The sequence below is a fragment of the Schistocerca serialis genome, chromosome 10, assembly GCF_023864345.2.
Source record: "Schistocerca serialis cubense isolate TAMUIC-IGC-003099 chromosome 10, iqSchSeri2.2, whole genome shotgun sequence".
Classification (NCBI taxonomy): domain Eukaryota; kingdom Metazoa; phylum Arthropoda; class Insecta; order Orthoptera; family Acrididae; genus Schistocerca; species Schistocerca serialis.
In genome coordinates this window covers 31,542,024-31,568,275 of record NC_064647.1, presented here as the reverse complement: position 1 = coordinate 31,568,275, position 26,252 = coordinate 31,542,024, and positions in this window count along the sequence as shown.

Genomic DNA, 26,252 nt, shown 5'->3' with positions numbered 1-26,252 from the left:
GCATTGTGCCTTTTGTATTTAATTCCGATGCAATTTCTGTGTTTCATCGTCAATACGAAGGTCAGAGGGATACAGTAACCTGAAGTGTAGCATCGAAATCTATAACTGGTGTCACAGGAATGGTTCAAAACATAGACAGTAAGAAGGGTCAGTCTTCTTGTACTTAAGTCGGCATTGTGCCTTTTGTATTTAATTCCGATGCAATATCTGTGTTTCTTCGTCAATAAGAAGGTCAGAGGGATACAGTAAACCTGAAGTGATGCATATTAATTTATAACCAGTGTCACAGGAATGGTTCAAAACATTGACAGTAAAAAGTATCAGTTTCTTGTACTTAAGTAGGCATTGTGCCTTTTGCATTTACTTCCGATGCAATTTCTGTGTTTCATCGTCAATAAGAAGGTCAGAGGGATACAGTAAACCTGAAGTGAAGCATCGGAATCTATAACAGGTGTCACAGGAATGGTTCAAAACATAGACAGTAAGAAGGGTCAGTCTTCTTGTACCTAAGTCGGCATTGTGCCTTTTATATTTAATTCCGATGCAAGATTTGTGTTTCTTCGTCAATACGAAGGTCAGAGTGATTCAGTAAACCTGAAGTGAAGCATCGGAATCTATAACTAGTGTCACAGAAATGGTTCAAAACATAGACAGTAAGAAGAGCCAGTCCTCTTGTACTTGAGTCGGCATTGTGCCTTTTGTATTTAATTCCGATGCTATATCTGTGTTTTATTGTCAATAAGAAGGTCAGAGGGATTCAGTAAACCTGAAGTGAAGCATCGGAATCTATAAATAGTGTCACAGGAATGGTTCAATACATAGACAGTAAGAAGAGTCAGTTTTCTTGTACTTATGTCGGCATTGTGCCTTTTGTATTTAATTCCGATGCAATTCCTGTGTTTCATCGTCAATAAGAAGGTCAGAGGGATACACTAAACCTGAAGTGAAGCATCGGAATCTATAACTAGTGTCACAGGAATGGTTCAAAACATAGACAGTAAGAAGAGCCAGTCTACTTGTACTTAAGTCGGCATTGTGTCTTTTGTATTCAATTAAGATGAAATTTCTGTGTTTCATCGTCAATATGAAGGTCAGAGGGATACAGTAAACCTGAAGTGAAGCATCGAAATCTATAACTAGTGTCACAGGAATGGTTCAAAACATAGACAGTAAGAAGAGTCAGTTTTCTTGTACTTATGTCGGCATTGTGCCTTTTGTATTTAATTCCGATGCAATTTCTGTGTTTCATCGTCAATAAGAAGGTCAGAGGCATACAGTAAACCTGAAGTGAAGCATCGGAATCTATAACTAGTGTCACAGGAATGGTTCAAAGCATAGACAGTAAGAAGAGTCAGTTATCTTGTACTTAAGTCGGCATTGTGCCTTTGTATTTAATTACGATGCAATTTCTGTGTTTCATCGTCAATAAGAAGGTCAGAGGGATATAGTAAACTTGAAGTGAAGCATCGGAATCTATAACTAGTGTCACAGGAATGGATCAAAGCATAGACTGAAAGAAGAGTGAGTTATCTTGTACTTAAGTCGGCATTGTGCCTTTTGTATTTAGTTCCGAAGCGATTTCTGTGAGTCATCGTCAATAAGAAGGTCAGAGGGATACAGTACACCTGGAGTAAAGCATCGGAATCTATAACTAGTGTCACATGAATGGTTTAAAAAAAAGACAGTAAGAAGAGTCAGTTTTCTTGTACTTAAGTCGGCATTGTGCCTCTTGTATATAATACCGTTGCAATTTCTGTGTTTCATCGTCAATAAGAACGTCAGAGGGATACAGTAAACCTGAAGTGAAGCATCGGAATCTATAACTACGGTCACAGGAATGGTTCAAAACATAGACAGTAAGAAGAGTCAGTCTTATTGTACTTAAGACGGCATTGTGTCTTTTGTATTTAATTCCGATGCAATATCTGTGTTTCATCGTCAATACGAAGGTCAGAGGGATACAGTAACCTGAAGTGAAGCATCGGAATCTATAACTGGTGTCACAGGAATGGTTCAAAACATAGACAGTATAAGAGTCAGTTTTCTTGTACTTAAGTCGACATTGTGCTTTTTGTATTTAATTCCGATACAATTTCTGTGGTTCATCATCAATAAGAAGGTCAGAGGGATAAAGTATACCTGATGTGAAGCATCAGAATCTATAATTAGTGTCACATGAATGATTCAAAACATTGAGAGTAAGAAGAGTCAGTTTTCTTTTACTTAAGTCGGCATTGTGCCTTTTGTATTTAATTCCGATGCAATTTCTGTGTTTCATCGTCAATAAGAAGGTCAGAGGGATACAGTAAACCTGAAGTGAAGCATCGGAATCTAATTTTAGTGTCACATGAATGGTTCATAACATAGACAGTAATTAGGGTCAGTTATCTTGTACTTAAGTCGGGATTGTGCCTTTTGTATTTAATTCCGATGCAATTTCTGTGTTTCATCGTCAATAAGAAGGTCAGAGTAATACAGTAAACCTGAAGTGGAGCATCGAAATCTATAACTAGTGTCACAGGAATTGTTCAAAACATAGGCAGTAAGAAGAGTCAGTTTCCATCTACTTAAGTCGGCATTGTGCCTTTTGTATTTAATTCCAATGCAATTTCTGTGTTTCATCGTCAATACGAAGGTCCGAGGGATACAGTAAATCTGAAGTGAAGCATCGGAATCTATAACTAGTGTCACAGGAATGGTTCAAAGCATAGAGAGTAAGAAGAGTTAGTTTTCTTGTACTTAAGTCGGCATTGTGCCTTTTGTATTAAATTCCCATGCAATTTCTGTGTTTCGTCGTCAATAAGAAGGTCTGAGGGATACAGTAAACATGAGGTGAAGCATCGGAATCTATAACTAGTGTCACATGAATGGTTCAAATCATAGACAGTAAGAAGAGTCAGTTTTCTTGTACTTAAGTCGGCATTGTGCCTTTTGCATTTAATTCCGATGCAATTTCTGTGTTTCATCGTCAGTAAGAAGGTCAGAGGGATACAAATAACCTGAAGTGAAGCATCGGAATCTATAACTAGTGTCACAGGAATGGTTCAAAACATAGACGGTAGGAAGAGTTAGTTTTCTTGTACTTAAGTCGGCATTGTGCCTTTTGTATTTAATTCCCATGCAATTTCTGTGTTTCATCGTCAATAAGAAGGTCAGAGGGATACAGTAACCTAAAGTGAAGCATCGGAATCTATAACTAGTGTCACATGAATGGTTCAAAGCATAGACAGTAAGATGAGTCAGTTAACTTGTACTTAAGTCGGCATTGTGCCTTTATATTTAATTACGATGCTATTTCTGTGTTTCATCGTCAATAAGAAGGTCAGAGGGATACCGGAAACCTGAAGTGGAGTATCGGAATCTATAACTAGTGTCACAGGAGTGGATCAAAGCATAGACTGAAAGAAGAGTCAGTTATCTTGTACTTAAGTCGGCATTGTGCCTTTTGTATCTAGTTCCGAAGCAATTTCTGTGATTCATCGTCAATGAGAAAGTCAGAGGGATACAGTACACCAGGAGTAAAGCATCGGAATCTATAACTAGTGTCACAGGAATGGTTCAAAGCATAGACAGAAAGAAGAGTCAGTTTACTTGTACTTAAGTCGGCATTGTGCCTTTTGTATTTAATTCCGACGCAATTTCTGTGTTTCATCGTCAATAAGAAGGTCACAGGAATACAGTTAACCTGAAGTGAAGCATCGGAATCTATAAATAGTGTCACACGAATGGTTCAAAGCATAGACAGTATGAAGAGTCCGTTTTCTTGTACTTTAGTCGTCATTGTGCCATTTGTATTTAATTTCGGTGCAATATCTGTGTTTCATCATCAACAAGAAGGTCAGAGGGATACAGTAAACCTGAAGTGAAGCATCGTAATCTATAACTAGTGTCACATGAATGGTTCAAACATAGACAGTAAGAAGAGTCCGTTTTCCTGTACATAAGTCGGTATTGTGACTTTTGTATTTTATTCCGTAGCAATTTCTGTGTTCCATCGTCAATAAGAAGGTCAGAGTGATACAGTAACCCTGAAGTGAAGAATCGGAATCTATAAATAGTGTCACATGAATAGTTCAAAACATAGAGAGTAAGAAGTGTCAGTTTTCTTGTACTTAAGTCGGCTTTGTGCGTTTTGTATTTAATTCCGATGCAATTTCTGTGTTTCATCGTCAATAAGAAGGTCAGAGGGATACAGTTAACCTGAAGTGAAGCATCGGAATCAATAACTAGTGTCACAGGAATGGTTCAAACATAGACAGTAGGAAGAGTTAGTTTTCTTGTACTTAAGTCGGCAATGTGCTTTTGTATTTAATTCCCATGCAATTTCTGTGTTTCATCGTCAATGAGAAGGTCTGAGGGATACAGTAAAAATGAGGTGAAGCATCGGAATCTATAACTTGTGTCACATGAATGGTTCAAATCATAGACAGTAAGAAGAGTCAGTTTTCTTGTACTTAAGTCGGCAATGTGCCTTTTGTATTTAATTCCGATGCAATTTCTGTGTTTCATCGTCAATAAGAAGGTCAGAGGGATACAGTAAACCTGAAGTGAAGCATCGGAATCTATAACTAGTGTCACAGGAATGGATCAAAGCATAGACTGAACGAAGAGTGAGTTATCTTGTACTTAAGTCGGCATTGTGCCTTTTGTATTTAGTTTTGTATATAATACCGATGAAATTTCTGTGTTTCATCGTCAATAAGAAGGTCAGAGGGATACAGTAAACTGACGTGAAGCATCGGAATCTATAACTAGTGTCACAGGAGCGGATCAAAGTATAGACAGTAAGAAGAGTCAGTTTTCTTGTACTTAAGTCGGCATTGTGCCTTTTGTATTTAATTCCGAAGCAATTTCTGTGATTCATCGTCAATAAGAAGGTCAGAGGGATACAGTAAACCTGAAGTAAAGCATCGGGATCAATAACTAGTGTCACATGAATGGTTTAAATCATAGACAGTAAGAAGAGTCAGTTTTCTTGTACTTATGTCGGCATTGTGACTTTTAGATTTAACTCCGATGCAATTTGTGTGTTTCATCGTCAATAAGAAGGTCAGAGGGTTACAGTAAACCTGAAGTGAAGCATCGGAATCTAAAACTAGTGTCACATGAATGGTTCAAACATAGACAGTAAGAAGAGTCAGTTTTCTTTTACATAAATCGGCATTGTGCCTTTTGTATTTAATTCCGTTGCAATTTCTGTGTTTCATCGTCAATATGAAGGTCAGATGGATACAGTAAACCTGAAGTGAAGCATCGGAATCTATAATTAGTGTCACATGAATGGATCAAAACATAGAGAGTAAGAAGAGTCAGTTTTCTTGTACTTAAGTCAACATTGTGCGTTTTGTATTTAATTCCGATGCAATTTCTGTGTTTCATCGGCAATAAGAAGGACAGAGGGATACAGTAACCTTGAAGTGAAGCATCGAATTCTATAACTAGTGTCACAGGAATGGTTCAAATCATAGCCCGTAAGAAGAGTCAGTTTTCTTGTACTTAAGTCTGCATTGTGCCTTTTGTATTTAATTCCGATGCAATTTCTGTCTTTCATCGTCAATACAAAGGTCAGAGGGATACAGTAAACCTGAAGTGAAGTATAGGACTCTATAATTAGTGTCACAGGAATGGTTCAAAACATAGACAGTAAGAAGAGTCAGTTTTCTTGTACTTAAGTCGGCATTGTGCCTTTTGTATCTAATTCCGATGCAATTTCTGTGTTTCATCGTCAAAAAGAACGTCAGAGGGATACAGAAAACCTGAAGTGAAGCATCGGAATCTATAACTAGTGCCACAGGAATGGTTCAAAACATAGACCGTAAGAAGAGTTAGTCTTATTGTACTTAAGTCGGCATTGTGCCTTTTGTATTTGATTCCGATCCAATTTCTGTGTTTCATCGTCAATACGAAGGTCAGAGGGATACAGTAACCTGAAGTGTAGCATCGGAATCTATAACTGGTGTCACAGGAATGGTTCAAAACATAGACAGTAAGAAGGGTCCGTCTTCTTGTACTTAAGTCGGCATTGTGCCTTTTGTATTTAATTCCGATGCAATATCTGTGTTTCTTCGTCAATAAGAAGGTCAGAGGGATACAGTAAACCTGAAGTGATGCATATTAATCTATAACCAGTGTCACAGGAATGGTTCAAAACATTGACAGTAAAAAGAATCAGTTTCTTGTGCTTAAGTAGGCATTGTGCCTTTTGTATTTACTTCCGATGCAATTTCTGTGTTTCATCGTCAATAAGAAGGTCAGAGGGATACAGTAAACCTGAAGTGAAGCATCGGAATCTATAACAGGTGTCACAGGAATGGTTCAAAACATAGACAGTAAGAAGGGTCAGTCTTCTTGAACCTAAGTCGGCATTGTGCCATTTATATTTAATTCCGATGCAAGATTTGTGTTTCCTCGTCAATACGAAGGTCAGAGTGATACAGTAAAACTGAAGTGAAGCATCGGAATCTATAACTAGTGTCACAGAAATGGTTCAAAACATAGACAGTAAGAAGAGCCAGTCCTCTTGTACTTGAGTCGGCATTGTGCCTTTTGTATTTAATTCCGATGTTATATCTGTGTTTCATTGTCAATAAGAAGGTCAGAGGGATTCAGTAAACCTGAAGTGAAGCATCGGAATCTATAACTAGTGTCACAGGAATGGTTCAATACATAGACAGTAAGAAAAGTCAGTTTTCTTGTACTGAAGTCGGCATTGTGACTTTTGGATTTAACTCCGATGCAATTTGTGTGTTTCATCGTCAATAAGAAGGTCAGAGGGTTACAGTAAACCTGAAGTGAAGCATCGGAATCTAAAACTAGTGTCACATGAATGGTTCAAACATAGAATGAAAGAAGAGTCAGTTTCCTTGTACTTAAGTCGGCATTGTGCCTTTTGTATATAATTCCGGTGCAATTTCTGTGTTTCATCGTCAATAAGAAGGTCAGAGGGATACAGTAAAACTGAAGTGAAGCATCGGAATCTATAACTAGTGTCACATGAATGGTTCAAACATAGACAGTAAGAAGAGTCAGTTTTCTTGTACATAAGTCGACATTGTGCGTTTTGTATTTAATTCCGATGCAATTTCTGTGTTTCATCGTCAATAAGAAGGACAGAGGGATACAGTAACCTTGAAGTGAAGCATCGAAATCTATAACTAGTGTCACAGGAATGGTTCAAAACATAGACAGTAAGAAGAGACAGTTTTCTTGTACTTAAGTCGGCATTGTGCCTTTTGTATTTAATTCCGATGCAATTTCTGTGTTTCATCGTCAAAAAGAACGTCAGAGGGATACTGAAAACCTGAAGTGAAGCATCGGAATCTATAACTAGTGTCACAGGAATGGTTCAAAACATAGACTGTAAGAAGAGTGAGTCTTATTGTACTTAAGTCGGCATTGTGCCTTTTGTATTTAATTCCGATGCAATTTCTGTGTTTCATCGTCAATACGAAGGTCAGAGGGATACAGTAACCTGAAGTGTAGCATCGGAATCTATAACTGGTGTCACAGGAATGGTTCAAAACATAGACTGTAAGAAGGGTCCGTCTTCTTGTACTTAAGTCGGCATTGTGCCTTTTGTATTTAATTCCGATGCAATATCTGTGTTTCTTCGTCAATAAGAAGGTCAGAGGGATACAGTAAACCTGAAGTGATGCATATTAATTTATAACCAGTGTCACAGGAATGGTTCAAACCATTGACAGTAAAAAGAATCAGTTTCTTGTACTTAAGTAGGCATTGTGCCTTTTGTATTTACTTCCGATGCAATTTCTGTGTTTCATCGTCAATAAGAAGGTCAGAGGGATACGGTAAACCTGAAGTGAAGCATCGGAATCTATAACAGGTGTCACAGGAATGGTTCAAAACATAGACAGTAAGAAGGGTCAGTCTTCTTGAACCAAAGTCGGCATTGTGCCTTTTATATTTAATTCCGATGCAAGATTTGTGTTTCTTCGTCAATACGAAGGTCAGAGTGATACAGTAAAACTGAAGTGAAGCATCGGAATCTATAACTAGTGTCACAGAAATGGTTCAAAACATAGACAGTAAGAAGAGCCAGTCCTCTTGTACTCTAGTCGGCATTGTGCCTTTTGTATTTAATTCCGATGTTATATCTGTGTTTCATTGTCAATAAGAAGGTCAGAGGGATTCAGTAAACCTGAAGTGAAGCATCGGAATCTATAACTAGTGTCACAGGAGTGGTTCAATACATAGACAGTAAGAAGAGTCAGTTTTCTTGAACTTAAGTCGGCATTGATCATTTTGTATTTAATTCCGATGCAATTCCTGTGTTTCTTTGTCAATAAGAAGGTCAGAGGGATACAGTAAACCTGAAGTGAAGCATCGGAATCTATAACTAGTGTCACAGGAATGGTTCAAAACATAGACAGTAAGAAGAGTCAGTCTACTTGTACTTAAGTCGCCATTGTGTCTTTTGTATTTAATTAAGATGCAATTTCTGTGTTTCATCGTCAATAAGAAGGTCAGAGGGATACAGTAAACCTGAAGTGAAGCATCGGAATCTATAACAGGTGTCACAGGAATGGTTCAAAACATAGACAGTAAGAAGGGTCAGTCTTCTTGAACCTAAGTTGGCATTGTGCCTTTTATATTTAATTCCGATGCAAGATTTGTGTTTCCTCGTCAATACGAAGGTCAGAGTGATACAGTAAAACTGAAGGGAAGCATCGGAATCTATAACTAGTGTCACAGAAATGGTTCAAAACATAGACAGTAAGAAGAGCCAGTCCTCTTGTACTTGAGTCGGCATTGTGCCTTTTGTATTTAATTCCGATGTTATATCTGTGTTTCATTGTCAATAAGAATGTCAGAGGGATTCAGTAAACCTGAAGTGAAGCATCGGAATCTATAACTAGTGTCACAGGAATGGTTCAATACATAGACAGTAAGAAAAGTCAGTTTTCTTGTACTGAAGTCGGCATTGTGACTTTTGGATTTAACTCCGATGCAATTTGTGTGTTTCATCGTCAATAAGAAGGTCAGAGGGTTACAGTAAACCTGAAGTGAAGCATCGGAATCTAAAACTAGTGTCACATGAATGGTTCAAACATAGAATGAAAGAAGAGTCAGTTTCCTTGTACTTAAGTCGGCATTGTGCCTTTTGTATATAATTCCGGTGCAATTTCTGTGTTTCATCGTCAATAAGAAGGTCAGAGGGATACAGTAAAACTGAAGTGAAGCATCGGAATCTATAACTAGTGTCACATGAATGGTTCAAACATAGACAGTAAGAAGAGTCAGTTTTCTTGTACATAAGTCGGCATTGTGCCTTTTGTATTTAATTCCGTTGCAATTTCTGTGTTTCATCGTCAATATGAAGGTCAGATGGATACAGTAAACCTGAAGTGAAGCATCGGAATCTATAATTAGTGTCACATGAATGGATCAAAACATAGAGAGTAAGAAGAGTCAGTTTTCTTGTACATAAGTCGACATTGTGCGTTTTGTATTTAATTCCGATGCAATTTCTGTGTTTCATCGTCAATAAGAAGGACAATGGGATACAGTAACCTTGAAGTGAAGCATCGAAATCTATAACTAGTGTCACAGGAATGGTTCAAAACATAGACAGTAAGAAGAGTCAGTTTTCTTGTACTTAAGTCGGCATTGTGCCTTTTGTATTTAATTCCGATGCAATTTCTGTGTTTCATCGTCAAAAAGAACGTCAGAGGGATACAGAAAACCTGAAGTGAAGCATCGGAATCTATAACTAGTGTCACAGGAATGGTTCAAAACATAGACAGTAAGAAGAGTGAGTCTTATTGTACTTAAGTCGGCATTGTGCCTTTTGTATTTGATTCCGATGCTATTTCTGTGTTTCATCGTCAATACGAAGGTCAGAGGGATACAGTAACCTGAAGTGTAGCATCGGAATCTATAACTGGTGTCACAGGAATGGTTCAAAACATAGACTGTAAGAAGGGTCCGTCTTCTTGTACTTAAGTCGGCATTGTGCCTTTTGTATTTAATTCCGATGCAATATCTGTGTTTCTTCGTCAATAAGAAGGTCAGAGGGATACAGTAAACCTGAAGTGATGCATATTAATTTATAACCAGTGTCACAGGAATGGTTCAAACCATTGACAGTAAAAAGAATCAGTTTCTTGTACTTAAGTAGGCATTGTGCCTTTTGTATTTACTTCCGATGCAATTTCTGTGTTTCATCGTCAATAAGAAGGTCAGAGGGATACGGTAAACCTGAAGTGAAGCATCGGAATCTATAACAGGTGTCACAGGAATGGTTCAAAACATAGACAGTAAGAAGGGTCAGTCTTCTTGAACCTAAGTCGGCATTGTGCCTTTTATATTTAATTCCGATGCAAGATTTGTGTTTCTTCGTCAATACGAAGGTCAGAGTGATACAGTAAAACTGAAGTGAAGCATCGGAATCTATAACTAGTGTCACAGAAATGGTTCAAAACATAGACAGTAAGAAGAGCCAGTCCTCTTGTACTCTAGTCGGCATTGTGCCTTTTGTATTTAATTCCGATGTTATATCTGTGTTTCATTGTCAATATGAAGGTCAGAGGGATTCAGTAAACCTGAAGTGAAGCATCGGAATCTATAACTAGTGTCACAGGAATGGTTCAATACATAGACAGTAAGAAGAGTCAGTTTTCTTGAACTTAAGTCGGCATTGATCATTTTGTATTTAATTCCGATGCAATTCCTGTGTTTCATCGTCAATAAGAAGGTCAGAGGGATACAGTAAACCTGAAGTGAAGCATCGGAATCTATAACTAGTGTCACAGGATTGGTTCAAAACATAGACAGTTAGAAGAGTCAGTCTACTTATACTTAAGTCGGCATTGTGCCTTTTGTATTTAATTAAGATGCAATTTCTGTGTTTCATCGTCAATATGAAGGTCAGAGGGATACAGTAACCCTGAAGTGAAGCATCGAAATCTATAACTAGTGTCACAGGAATGGTTCAAAACATAGACAGTAAGAAGAGTCAGTTTTCTTGTACTTATGTCGGCATTGTGCATTTTGTATTTAATTCCGATGCAATTTCTGTGTTTCATCGTCAATAAGAGGGTCAGAGGCATACAGTAAACCTGAAGTGAAGCATCGGAATCTATAACTAGTGTCACAGGAATGGTTCAAAGCATAGACAGTAAGAAGAGTCAGTTATCTTGTACTTAAGTCGGCATTGTGCCTTTGTATTTAATTACGATGCAATTTCTGTGTTTCATCGTCAATAAGAAGGTCAGAGGGACATAGTAAACTTGAAGTGAAGCATCGGAATCTATAACTAGTGTCACAGGAATGGTTCAAAACATAGACAGTAAGAAGAGTTAGTCTTATTGTACTTAAGTCGGCATTGTGCCTTTTGTATTTAATTCCGATGCAATTTCTGTGTTTCATCGTCAATACGAAGGTCAGAGGGATACAGTAACCTGAAGTGTAGCATCGGAATCTGTAACTGGTGTCACAGGAATGGTTCAAAACATAGACAGTAAGAAGGGTCAGTCTTCTTGTACTTAAGTCGGCATTGTGCCTTTTGTATTTAATTCCGATGCAATATCTGTGTTTCTTCGTCAATAACAAGGTCACAGGGATACAGTAAACCTGAAGTGATGCATATTAATTTATAACCAGTGTCACAGGAATGGTTCAAAACATTGACAGTAAAACGAATCAGTTTCTTGTACTTAAGTAGGCATTGTGCCTTTTGTATTTACTTCCGATGCAATTTCTGTGTTTCATCGTCAATAAGAAGGTCAGAGGGATGCAGTAAACCTGAAGTGAAGAATCGGAATCTATAACAGGTGTCACAGGAATGGTTCAAAACATAGACAGTAAGAAGGGTCAGTCTTCTTGAACCTAAGTCGGCATTGTGCCTTTGTATTAAATTCCGATGCAAGATTTGTGTTTCTTCGTCAATACGAAGGTCAGAAAGATACAGTAAACCCGATGTGAAGCATCGGAATCTATAACTAGTGTCACAGAAATGGTTCAAAACATAGACAGTAAGAAGAGCCAGTCCTCTTGTACTTGAGTCGGCATTGTGCCTTTTGTATTTAATTCCGATGTTATATCTGTGTTTCATTGTCAATAAGAAGGTCAGAGGGATTCAGTAAACCTGAAGTGAAGCATCGGAATCTATAACTAGTGTAACAGGAATGGTTCAATACATAGATAGTAAGAAGAGTCAGTTTTCTTGAACTTAAGTCTGCATTGTGACTTTTGTATTTAATTCCGATGCAATTTCTGTCTTTCATCGTCAATACAAAGGTCAGAGGGATACAGTAAACCTGAGGTGAAGCATCGGAATCTATAACTAGTGTCACATCAATTGTTCAAAATATAGACAGTAAGAAGAGTCAGTCTTTTGTACTTAAGTCGGCAATGTGCCTTTTGTATATACTTCCGAAGTAATTACTGTGTTTCATCGTCAACAAGAAGCTCAGAGGGATACAGTAAACCTGAAGTGAAGTATAGGACTCTATAATTAGTGTCACAGGAATGGTTCAAAACATAGACAGTAAGAAGAGTCAGTTTTCTTGTACTTAAGTCGGCATTGTGCCTTTTGTATTTAATTTCGATGCAATTTCTGTGTTTCATCGTCAAAAAGAACGTCAGAGGGATACAGAAAACCTGAAGTGAAGCATCGGAATCTATAACTAGTGTCACAGGAATGGTTCAAAACATAGTCAGTAAGAAGAGTTAGTCTTATTGTACTTAAGTCGGCATTGTGACTTTTGTATTTAATTCCGATGCAATATCTGTGTTTCATCGTCAATACGAAGGTCAGAGGGATACAGTAACCTGAAGTGTAGCATCGGAATCTATAACTTGTGTCACAGGAATGGTTCAAAACATTGACAGTAAGAAGGGTCAGTCTTCTTGTACTTAAGTCGGCATTGTGCCTTTTGTATTTAATTCCGATGCAATATCTGTGTTTCTTCGTCAATAAGAAGGTCAGAGGGATACAGTAAACCTGACGTGATGCATATTAATTTATAACCAGTGTCACAGGAATGGTTCAAAGCATTGACAGTAAAAAGAATCAGTTTCTTGTACTTAAGTAGGCATTGTGCCTTTTGTATTTACTTCCGATGCCATTTCTGTGTTTCATCGTCAATAAGAAGGTCAGAGGGATACAGTAAACCCGAAGTGAAGCATCGGAATCTATAACTAGTGTCACAGAAATGGTTCAAAACATAGACAGTAAGATGAGCCAGTCCTCTTGTACTTGAGTCGGCATTGTGCCTTTTGTATTTAATTCCGATGTTATATCTGTGTTTCATTGTCAATAAGAAGGTCAGAGGGATTCAGTAAACCTGAAGTGAAGCATCGGAATCTGTAACTAGTGTCACAGGAATGGTTCAATACATAGACAGTAAGAAGAGTCAGTTTTCTTGAACTTAAGTCGGCATTGATCATTTTGTATTTAATTCCGATGCAATTCCTGTGTTTCAACGTCAATAAGAAGGTCAGAGGGATACAGTAAAACTGAAGTGAAGCATCGGAATCTATAACTAGTGTCACAGGAATGCTTCAAAACATAGACAGTAAGAAGAGTCAGTATACTTGTACTTAAGTCGGCATTGTGTCTTTTGTATTTAATTAAGATGCAATTTCTGTGTTTCATCGTCAATATGAAGGTCAGAGGGATACAGTAAACCTGAAGTGAAGCATCGAAATCTATAACTAGTGTCACAGGAATGGTTCAAAACATAGACAGTAAGAAGAATCAGTTTTCTTGTACTTAAGTCGGCATTGTGCCTTTTGTATTTAATTCCGATGCAATTTCTGTGTTTCATCGTCAATAAGAAAGTCAGAGGCATACAGTAAACCTGAAGTGAAGCATCGGAATCTATAAATAGTGTCACAGGAATGGTTCAAAGCATAGACAGTAAGAAGAGTCAGTTATCTTGTACTTAAGTCGGCATCGTGCCTTTGTATTTAATTACGAGGCAATTTTTTGTGTTTCATCGTCAATAAGAAGGTCAGAGGGACATAGTAAACTTGAAGTGAAGCATCGGAATCTATAACTAGTGTCACAGGAATGGATCAAAGCATAGACAGAAAGAAGAGTGAGTTATCTTGTACTTAAGTCGGCATTGTGCCTTTTGTATTTAGTTCCGAAGCGATTTCTGTGATTCATCGCCAATAAGAAGGTCAGAGGGATACAGTACACCTGGAGTAAAGCATCGGAATCTATTACTAGTGTCACATGAATGGTTTAAAACAAAGACAGTAAGAAGAGTCAGTTTTCTTGTACTTAAGTCGGCATTGTGCCTTTTGTATATGATACCGATGCAATTTCTGTGTTTCATCGTCAATAAGAACGTCAGAGGGATACAGTAAACCTGAAGTGAAGCATCGGAATCTATAATAGGAGTCACAGGAATGGTTCAAACATTGACAGTAAGAAGGGTCAGTCTTCTTGAACTTAAGTCGGCATTGTGCCCTTTGTATTTAATTCCGGTGCAATATCTGTGTTTCATCTTCATTAAGAAGGTCAGAGGGATACAGTAAACCTGAGGTGAAGCATCGGAATCTATAACAAGTGTCACAGGAATGGTTCAAAACAAAGACAGTAAGAAGAGATAGTTTTCTTGTACTTAAGTCGGCATTGTGCCTTTTGTATTCAATTCCGATGCAATATCTGTGTTTCTTCGTCAATACGAAGGTCAGAGTGAAACAGTAAACCTGAAGTGAAGCCTCGGAATCTGTAACTAGTGTCACAGAAATGGTTCAAAACATAGACAGTAAGAAGAGCCAATCCTCTTGTACTTGAGTCGGCATTGTGCCTTTTGTAATTAATTCCGCTGTTATATCTGTGTTTCATCGTCAATAAGAAGGTCAGAGGGATTCAGTAAACCTCAAGTGAAGCATCGGAATCTATAACTAGTGACACAGGAATGGTTCAATACATAGACAGTAAGAAGAGTCAGTTTTCTTGTACTTAAGTCGGCATTGTGCCATTTGTATTTAATTCCGATGCAATTTCTGTGTTTCATCGTCAGTAAGATGGTCGGAGGGATACAGTAAACCAGAAGTGAAGCATCGGAATCTATAACTACTGTCACAGGAATGGTTCAAAACATAGACAGTAAGAAGAGTCAGTCTTTTTTACTTAAGTCGGCATTGTGCCTTTTGTATTTAATTCCGATGCAATATCTGTGTTTCATCATCAATACGAAGGTCAGAGGGATACAGTAAACCTGAAGTGAAGCATCGGAATCTATAACTCGTGTCACAGGAATAGTTCAAAACATAGACAGTAAGAAGTGTCAGTCTTCTTGTACTTAAGTCGGCATTGTGCATTTGTATTTAATTCCGATGCAATATCTGTGTTTCTTCGTCAATAAGAAGGTCAGAGGGATACAGTAAACCTGAAGTGATGCATAGGAATTTATAACTAGTGTCACAGGAATGGTTCAAAACATAGACAGTAAGAAGAATCAGTTTTCTTGTACTTAAGTAGGCATTGTGCCTTTTCTATTTACTTCCGATGCAATTTCTGTGTTTCATCGTCAATAAGAAGGTCAGAGGGATACAGTAAACCCGATGTGAAGCATCGGAATCTATAACAGGTGACACAGGAATGGATCAAAACATAGACAGTAAGGAGGGGCAGTCTTCTTGAACTTAAGTCGGCATTGTGCCTTTTATTTTTAATTCCGAGGCAATATCTGTGTTTCTTCGTCAATACGAAGGTCAGAGTGATACAGTAAACCTGAAGTGAAGCATCGGAATCTATAACTAGTGTCACAGAAATGGTTCAAAACATAGACAGTAAGAAGAGCCAGTCCTCTTGTACTTGAGTCGGCATTGTGCCCTTTGTATTTAATTCCCATTTTATATCTGTGTTTCATCGTCAATAAGAAGGTCAGAGAGATTCAGTAAACCTGAAGTGAAGCATCGGAATCTATAACTAGTGTCACAGGAATGGTTCAATACATAGACAGTAAGAAGAGTCAGTTTTCTTGAACTTAAGTCGGCATTGTTCATTTTGTATTTAATTCCGATGCATTTTCTGTGTTTCATCGTCAATAAGAAGGTCAGAGGGATACATTAAACCTGAAGTGAAGCATCGGAATCTATAACTAGTGTCACAGGAATGGTTCAAAACATAGACAGTAAGATGAGTCAGTCTACTTGTACTTAAGTCGGCATTGTGCCTTTTGTATTTAATTAAGATGCAATTTCTGTGTTTCAACGTCAATATGAAGGTCAGAGAGATACAGTAAACCTGATGTGAAGCATCGAAATCTATAACTAGTGTCACAGGAATGGTTCAAAACATAGACGGTAAGAAGAGTCAGTATTCTTGTACTTAAGTCGGCATTGTGCCTTTTGTATTTAATTCCGATGCAATTTCTGTTTCATCGTCAATAAGAAGGTCAGAGGCATACAGTAAGCCTGAAGTGAAGCATCGGAATCTATAACTAGTGTCACAGGAATGGTTCAAAACATAGACAGTAAGAAGAGTCAGTTTTCTTGTACTTAAGTTGTCATTGTTCCATTTGTATTTCATTCCGATGCAATATCTGTATTTCATTGTCAATAAGAAGGTCAGAGGGATACAGTAAACCTGAAGTGAAGCATCGGAATCTATAACTAGTGTCACAGGAATGGTTCAAAACATAGACAGTACGAAGAGTCAGTTTTCTTGTATTTAAGTCGTCATTGTTCCATTTGTATTTCATTCCGATGCAATATCTGTATTTCATCGTCAATATGAAGGTCAGAGGGATACAGTAAACCTGAAGTGAAGCATCGGAATCTATAACTAGTGTCACAGGAAGGGTTCAAAACATAGACAGTAAGAACAGTCAGTTTTCTTGTACATAAGTCGGCATTGTGCCTTTTGTATTCAATTCCGATGCAATTTCTGTGTTTCATCGTCAATAAGAAGGTCAGAGGGAAACACTAAACCTGAAGTGAAGCATCGGAATCTATAACTAGTGTCACAGGAATGGTCCAAACATAGAGAGTAAGGAGAGTCAGTTTTCTTGTACTTAAGTCGGCATTGTGCCTTTTGTATTTAATTCCGATGCAATTTCTGTGTTTCATCGTCAATAAGAAGGTCAGAGGGATACAGTAAACCTGATGTGAAGCATCGGAATCAATATTTAGTGTCACAGGAATAATTCAAAATAGCGACAGTAAGTAGAGTCAGTTTCTTGTACTTATTTCGGCAATGTGTCTTTTCTATTTAATTCCGACGCAATTTCTGTGTTTCATCGTCAATAAGAAAGTCAGAGGGATACAGTAAACCTGAAGTGAAGCATCGGCATCTATAACTAGTGTCACAGGAATGGTTCAAAACATAGACAGCAAGAAGAGTCTGTTTTCTTGTACTTAAGTCGGCAATTTTCCTTTTCTATTTAATTCCGAAGCAATTTCTATGTTTCATCGTCAATAAGAAGCTCACAGGGATACACTAAACCTGAAGTGAAGCATCGGAATGTATAACAAGTGTCACAGGAATGGTTCAAAACATAGACAGTAAGAAGAGTCAGTTTTCTTGTACTTAAATCGGCATTGTACCTTTTCCATTTAATTCCGATGCAATTTCTATGTTTCATCGTCAACAAGAAGGTCAGAGGGATACAGAAAACCTGAAGTGAAGCATCGGAATCTATAACGAGTGTCACAGGAATGGATCAAAGCATAGACAGTAAGAAGAGTCAGTTTTCTTTTACTTAATTCGGCATAGTGCCTTTTGTATCTAATTCCGAAGCAATTTCTGTGATTCATCGTCAATAAGAGGGTCAGAAGGATACAGTAAACCTGAAGTGAAGCATCGGAATCTATAACTAGTGTCACACGAATGGTTCAAAACATAGACAGTAAGAAGAGTAAGTTTTCTTGTACTGAAGTCGGCATTGTGCATTTTCTATTTAATTCCGATGCCATTTCTGTGTTTCATCGTCAATAAGAAGGTCAGAGGGATACAGTAAACCTGAAGTGAAGCATCAGAATCTATAACTAGTGTCACAGGAATGGTTCAAAACATAGACAGTAAGAAGAGTCAGTTTTCTTGTACTTAGGTCGGCATTGTTCCTTTTCCATTTAATTCCGATGCAATTTCTATGTTTCATCGTCAACAAGAAGGTCAGAGGGATACAGAAAACCTGACGTGAAGCATCGGAATCTATAACGAGTGTCACAGGAATGGATCAAAGCGTAGACAGTAAGAAGAGTCAGTTTTCTTTTACTTAAGTCGGCATAGTGCCTTTTGTATTTAATTCCGAAGCAATTTCTGTGATTCATCGTCAATAAGAAGGTCAGAAGGATACAGTAAACCTGAAGTGAAGCATCGGAATCAATAACTAGTGTCACAGGAATGGTTCAAAACACAGACAGTAAGAAGAGTCAGTTTTCTTGTACTTAAGTCGGCATTGTCCCTTTTGTATTTAATTCCGATGCAATTTCCGTGTTTCATCGTCAATAAGATCGTCAGAGGGTACAGTAAACCTGAAATGAAGCATCGGAATCTATAACTAGTGTTACAGGAATGGTTTAAAACATAGACAGTAAGAGGAGTCAGTTTTCTTGTACTTAAGTCGGCATAGTGCCATTTGTATTTAATTCCGATGCAATTTCTGTGTTTCATCGTCAATAAGAAGGTCAGAGGGATACAGTAAACCTGAAGTGAAGCGTCGGAATCTATAACTAGTGTCACAGGTATGGTTCAATCATAGACAGTAAGAAGAGTCAGTTTTCTTCTACTTAAGTCGGCATTGTGCATTTTCTATTTAATTCCGATGCCATTTCTGTGTTTCATCGTCAATAAGAAGGTCAGAGGGATACAGTATACCTGAGGTGAAGCATCGGAATCTATAACCAGTGTCACAGGAATGGATCAAAACACAGACAGTGAGAAGAGTCAGTTTTCTTGTACTTAAGTCGGAATTGTGCCTTTTGTGTTTAATTCCGATGCAATTTCTGTGTTTCCTCCTCAATAAGAAGGTCAGAGGGATACAGTAAACCTGAAGTGAAGCATCGGAATCTATAACTAGTGTCACAGGAATGGTTCAAAACATAAACAGTAAGAAGAGTCAGTTTTCTTGTACTTAAGTCGGCATTGTGCCTTTTGTATTTAATTTCGATGCAATTTCTGTGTTTCCTCCTCAATAAGAAGGTCGAAGGGATACAATAAACCTCAAGTGAAGCATCGGAATCTATAACTAGTGTCATAGGAATGGTTAAAACATAGACAGTAAGAAGAGTCAGTTTTCTTGTACTTAAGTCGGCATTGTGCCTTCTGTATTTAATTCCGATGCAATTTCTGTGATTCATCGTCAAAAAGAAGGTCAGAGGGTTCCAATATACCTGAAGTGAAGCATCGGAATCTATAACTAATGTCACATGAATGGTTCAACACATAGACAGTAAGAAGAGTCAGTTATCCTGTACTTAAGTCTTCATTGTGCCTTTTGTATTTAATTCCGATGCTATTTCTGTGTTTCATCGTCAATAAGAAGGTCAGAGGGATACAGGAAACCGGAAGTGAAGCATCGGAATCTATAACTAGTGTCACATGAATGGTTCAAAACATAGACAGAAAGAAAAGTTAATTTTCTTGTACTTAAGTCGTCATTGTGCCTTTTGTATTTAATTCCGATGCAATTTCTGTGTTTCATCGTCAATAAGAAGGTCAGAGGGATACAGTAAACCTGAAGTGAGGCATCGGAATGTATAACTAGTGTCACATGAATGGTTGAAAATATAGACAGTAAGAAGAGTCAGTTTTCTGGTACTTAAGTCGGCATTGTGCCTTTTGTATTTTATTCCTATGCAATTTCAGTGTTTCATCGTCAATAAGAAGGTCAGAGAGATACAGTAAACCTGAAGTGAAGCATCGGAATCTATAACTAGTGTCACAGGAATGGTTCAAAACATAGACACTAAGAAGAGTCAGTTTTCTTGTACTTAAGTAGGCATTGTGCTTTTTGTATTGAATTACGTTGCAATTTCTGTTTTTCATCGTCAATAAGAAGGCCAGAGGGATACAGTAAACCTGAAGTGAAGCATCGGAATCTATAACTAGTGTCACATGAATGGTTCAAAACATAGACAGTAAGAAGACTCAGTTTTCTTGTACTTAAGTCGGCATTGTGCTTTTTGTATTTAATTCCGATGCAATTTCTGTGTTTCATCGTCAATATGAAGTCAGAGGGATACAGTAAACCTGAAGAGAAGCTTCGGAATCAATATTTAGTGTCACAGGAATGGTTCAAAACATAGACAGTACGAAGAGTCCGTTTTCTTGTACTTAATTTGGCATTGTGCCTTTTGTATTTAACTCCGATGCAATATCTGTGTTTCATCGTCAATAAAAAGGTCAGAGGGATACAGTAAACCTGAAGTGAAGCATCGGAATCAATATTTAGTGTCACAGGAATGGTTCAAATCATAGACAGTAAGAAGAGTCTGTTTTCTTGTACTTAAGTCGGCATTGTTCCTTTTCTATTTAGTTCCGATGCAATTTCTGTGTTTCATCGTCAATAAGAAGGTCACAGGGATACAGTAAACCTGAAGTGAAGCATCGGAATGTATAACAAGTGTCACATGAATGGTTCAAAACATAGACAGTAAGGAGAGTCAGTTTTCTTGTCCTTAAGTCGACATTGTGCTTTTTGTATTTAATTCCGATGCAATTTCTGTGGTTCATCATCAATAAGAAGGTCAGAGGGCTATAGCAAACCTGAAGTGAAGCATCGGAATCTATATTTAGTGTCACAGGAATGGTTCAATTCATAGACAGTAAGAAGAGTCAGTTTTCTTGTACTTAAGTCGGCATTGTTCCTTTTCCATTTAATTCCGATGCAATTTCTATGTTTCATCGTCAACAAGAAGGTCAGAGGGATACAGAAAACCTGAAGTGAAGCATCGGAATCTATAACGAGTGTCACAGGAATGGATCAAAGCATAAACAGTAAGAAGAGTCAGTTTTCTTTTACTTAAGTCGGCATAGTGCCTTTTGTATTTCATTCCGAAGCAATTTCTGTGATTCATCGTCAATAAGAAGGTCTGAGGGATACAGTAAACCTGAAGTGAGGCATCGGAATGTATAACTAGTGTCACATGAATGGTTGAAAATATAGACAGTAAGAAGAGTCAGTTTTCTTGTACTTAAGTCGGCATTGTGCCTTTTGTATTTAATTCCTATGCAATTTCTGTGTTTCATCGTCAATAAGAAGGTCAGAGAGATACAGTAAACCTGAAGTGAAGCATCGGAATCTATAACTAGTGTCACAGGAATGGATCAAAACATAGACAGTAAAAAGAGTCAGTTTTCTTGTACTTAAGTCGGCATTGTGCCATTTGTATTTAATTCCGATGCAATTTCTATGTTTCATCGTCAATAAGAAGGTCAGAGTGATACAGTAAACCTGAAGTGAAGCATCGGAATCTATAACTAGTGTCACATGAATGGTTCAAAACATAAACAGTAAGGTGAGTCAGTTTTCTTAAACTTAAGTCGGCATTGTGCCTTTTGTATTTAATTTCGATGCAATTTCTGTGTTTCCTCTTCAATAAGAAGGTCCAAGGGATACAGTAAACCTCAAGTGAAGCATCGGAATCTATAACTAGTGTCACAGGAATGGTTAAAACATAGAACGTAAGAAGAGTCAGTTTTCTTGTACTTAAGCCGGCATTGTGCCTTATGTATTTAATTCCGATGCAATTTCTGTGATTCATCGTCAATAAGAAGGTCAGAGATCCAGTAAACCTGAAGTGAAGCATCGGAATCTATAACTAATGTCACATGAATGGTTTAACCATAGACAGTAAGAAGAGTTAGTTATCCTGTACTTAAGTCTTCATTGTGAATTTTGTATTTAATTCCGATGCTATTTCTGTGTTTCATCGTCAATAAGAAGGTCAGAAGGATACAGTAAACCGGAAGTGAAGCATCGGAATCTATAACTAGTGTCACAGGAATGGTTCAAAACATAGACAGAAAGAAGAGTTAATTATCTTGTACTTAAGTCGTCACTCTGCTTTTTCTATTTAATTCCGATGCCATTTCTGTGTTTCATCGTCAATAAGAAGGTCAGAGGGATACAGTATACCTGAGGTGAAGCATCGGAATCTATAACCAGTGTCACAGGAATGGTTCAAAACACAGACAGTGAGAAGAGTCAGTTTTCTTGTACTTAAGACGGCATTGTGCCTTTTGTATTTAATTTCGATGCAATTTCTGTGTTTCCTCCTCAATAAGAAGGTCGAAGGGATACAATAAACCTCAAGTGAAGCATCGGAATCTATAACTAGTGTCATAGGAATGGTTAAAACATAGACAGTAAGAAGAGTCAGTTTTCTTGTACTTAAGTCGGCATTGTGCCTTCTGTATTTAATTCCGATGCAATTTCTGTGATTCATCGTCAAAAAGAAGGTCAGAGGGTTCCAGTATACCTGAAGTGAAGCATCGGAATCTATAACTAATGTCACATGAATGGTTCAACACATAGACAGTAAGAAGAGTCAGTTATCCTGTACTTAAGTCTTCATTGTGCCTTTTGTATTTAATTCCGATGCTATTTCTGTGTTTCATCGTCAATAAGAAGGTCAGAGGGATACAGGAAACCGGAAGTGAAGCATCGGAATCTATAACTAGTGTCACAGGAATGGTTCAAAACATAGACAGAAAGAAGAGTTAATTTTCTTGTACTTAAGTCGTCATTGTGCCTTTTGTATTTAATTCCGATGCAATTTCTGTGTTTCATCGTCAATAAGAAGGTCAGAGGGATACAGTAAACCTGAAGTGAGGCATCGGAATGTATAACTAGTGTCACATGAATGGTTGAAAATATAGACAGTAAGAAGAGTCAGTTTTCTTGTACTTAAGTCGGCATTGTGCCTTTTGTATTTTATTCCTATGCAATTTCTGTGTTTCATCGTCAATAAGAAGGTCAGAGAGATACAGTAAACCTGAAGTGAAGCATCGGAATCTATAACTAGTGTCACAGGAATGGTTCAAAACATAGACACTAAGAAGAGTCAGTTTTCTTGTACTTAAGTAGGCATTGTGCTTTTTGTATTGAATTACGTTGCAATTTCTGTTTTTCATCGTCAGTAAGAAGGCCAGAGGGATACAGTAAACCTGAAGTGAAGCATCGGAATCTATAACTAGTGTCACATGAATGGTTCAAAACATAGACAGTAAGAAGACTCAGTTTTCTTGTACTTAAGTCGGCATTGTGCTTTTTGTATTTAATTCCGATGCAATTTCTGTGTTTCATCGTCAATAAGAAGTCAGAGGGATACAGTAAACCTGAAGAGAAGCTTCGGAATCAATATTTAGTGTCACAGGAATGGTTCAAAACGTAGACAGTACGAAGAGTCCGTTTTCTTGTACTTAATTTGGCATTGTGCCTTTTGTATTTAACTCCGATGCAATATCTGTGTTTCATCGTCAATAAGAAGGTCAGAGGGATACAGTAAACCTGAAGTGAAGCATCGGAATCAATATTTAGTGTCACAGGAATGGTTCAAATCATAGACAGTAAGAAGAGTCTGTTTTCTTGTACTTAAGTCGGCATTGTTCCTTTTCTATTTAATTCCGATGCAATTTCTGTGTTTCATCGTCAATAAGAAGGTCACAGGGATACAGTAAACCTGAAGTGAAGCATCGGAATGTATAACAAGTGTCACATGAATGGTTCAAAACTTAGACAGTAAGAAGAGTCAGTTTTCTTGTACTTAAGTCGCCATTGTGCTTTTTGTATTTAATTCCGATGCAATTTCTGTGGTTCATCATCAATAAGAAGGTCAGAGGGCTATAGCAAACCTGAAGTGAAGCATCGGAATCTATATTTAGTGTCACAGGAATGGTTCAATTCATAGACAGTAAGAAGAGTCAGTTTTCTTGTACTTAAGTCGGCATTGTTCCTTTTCCATTTAATTCCGATGCAATTTCTATGTTTCATCGTCAACAAGAAGGTCAGAGGGATACAGAAAACCTGAAGTGAAGCATCGGAATCTATAACGAGTGTCACAGGAATGGATCAAAGCATAAACAGTAAGAAGAGTCAGTTTTCTTTTACTTAAGTCGGCATAGTGCCTTTTGTATTTAATTCCGAAGCAATTTCTGAGATTCATCGTCAATAAGAAGGTCTGAGGGATACAGTAAACCTGAAGTGAGGCATCGGAATATATAACTAGTGTCACATGAATGGTTGAAAATATAGACAGTAAGAAGAGTCAGTTTTCTTGTACTTAAGTCGGCATTGTGCCTTTTGTATTTAATTCCTATGCAATTTCTGTGTTTCATCGTCAATAAGAAGGTCAGAGAGATACAGTAAACCTGAAGTGAAGCATCGGAATCTATAACTAGTGTCACAGGAATGGATCAAAACATAGACAGAAAAAAGAGTCAGTTTTCTTGTACTTAAGTCGGCATTGTGCCATTTGTATTTAATTCCGATGCAATTTCTGTGTTTCATCGTCAATAAGAAGGTCAGAGTGATACAGTAAACCTGAAGTGAAGCATCGGAATCTATAACTAGTGTCACAGGAATTGTTCAAAACATAAACAGTAAGGAGAGTCAGTTTTCTTGTACTTAAGTCGGCATTGTGCCTTTTGTATTTAATTTCGATGCAATTTCTGTGTTTCCTCCTCAATAAGAAGGTCCAAGGGATACAGTAAACCTCAAGTGAAGCATCGGAATCTATAACTAGTGTCACAGGAATGGTTAAAACATAGAACGTAAGAAGAGTCAGTTTTCTTGTACTTAAGCCGGCATTCTGCCTTATGTATTTAATTCCGATGCAATTTCTGTGATTCATCGTCAATAAGAAGGTCAGAGATCCAGTAAACCTGAAGTGAAGCATCGGATTCTATAACTAATGTCACATGAATGGTTTAACACATAGACAGTAAGAAGAGTTAGTTATCCTGTACTTAAGTCTTCATTGTGCCTTTTGTATTTAATTCCGATGCTATTTCTGTGTTTCATCGTCAATAAGAAGGTCAGAAGGATACAGTAAACCGGAAGTGAAGCATCGGAATCTATAACTAGTGTCACAGGAATGGTTCAAAACATAGACAGAAAGAAGAGTTAATTATCTTATACTTAAGTCGTCACTCTGCTTTTTGTATTTAATTCCGATGCAATTTCTGTGTTTCATCGTCAATAAGAAGGTCAGAGGGATACAGTAAACCTGAAGTGAGGCATCGGAATGTATAACTAGTGTCACATGAATGGTTGAAAATATAGACAGTATGAAGAGTCAGTTTTCTTGTACTTAAGTAGGCATTGTGCCTTTTGTATTTAATTCCTATGCAATTTCTGTGTTTCATCGTCAATAAGAAGGTCAGAGAGATACAGTAAACCTGAAGTGAAGCATCGGAATCTATAACTAGTGTCACAGTAATGGTTCAAAACATTGACACTAAGAAGAGTCAGTTTTCTTGTACTTAAGTTGGCATTGTGCTTTTTGTATTTAATTCCGTTGCAATTTCTGTTTTTCATCGTTAATAAGAAGGCCAGAGGGATGCAGTAAACCTGAAGTGAAGCATCGGAATCTATAACTAGTGTCACATGAATGGTTGAAACATTGACAGTAAGAAGAGTCAGTTTACTTGTACTTAAGTAGGCATTGTGCTTTTTGTGTTTAATTCCGATGCAATTTCTGTGTTTCATCGTCAATAGGAACGGTCAGAGGGATACAGTAAACCTGAAGTGAAGCTTTGGAATCAATATTTAGTGTCACAGGAATGGTTCAAAACATAGACAGTACGAAGAGTCAGTTTTCTTGTACTTAATTTGGCATTGTGCCTTTTGTATTTGACTCCGATGCAATATCTGTGTTTCATCGTCAATAAGAAGGTCCGAGGGATACAGTAAACCTGAAGTGAAGCATCGGAATCAATATTTAGTGTCACAGGAATGGTTCAAAACATAGACAGTAAGAAGAGTCTGTTTTCTTGTACTTAAGTCGGCATTGTTCCTTTTCTATATAATTCCGATGCAATTTCTGTGTTTCATCGTCAATAAGAAGGTCACAGGGATACAGTAAACCTGAAGTGAAGCATCGGAATGTATAACAAGTGTCACAGGAATGGTTCAAAACATAGACAGTAAGAAGAGTCAGTTTTCTTGTACTTAAGTTGGCATTGTGCTTTTTGTATTTAATTCCGATGCAATTTCTGTGGTTCATCATCAATAAGAAGGTCAGAGGCATACAGCAAACCTGAAGTGAAGCATCGGAATCTATATTTAGTGTCACAGGAATGGTTAAATTCATAGACAGTAAGA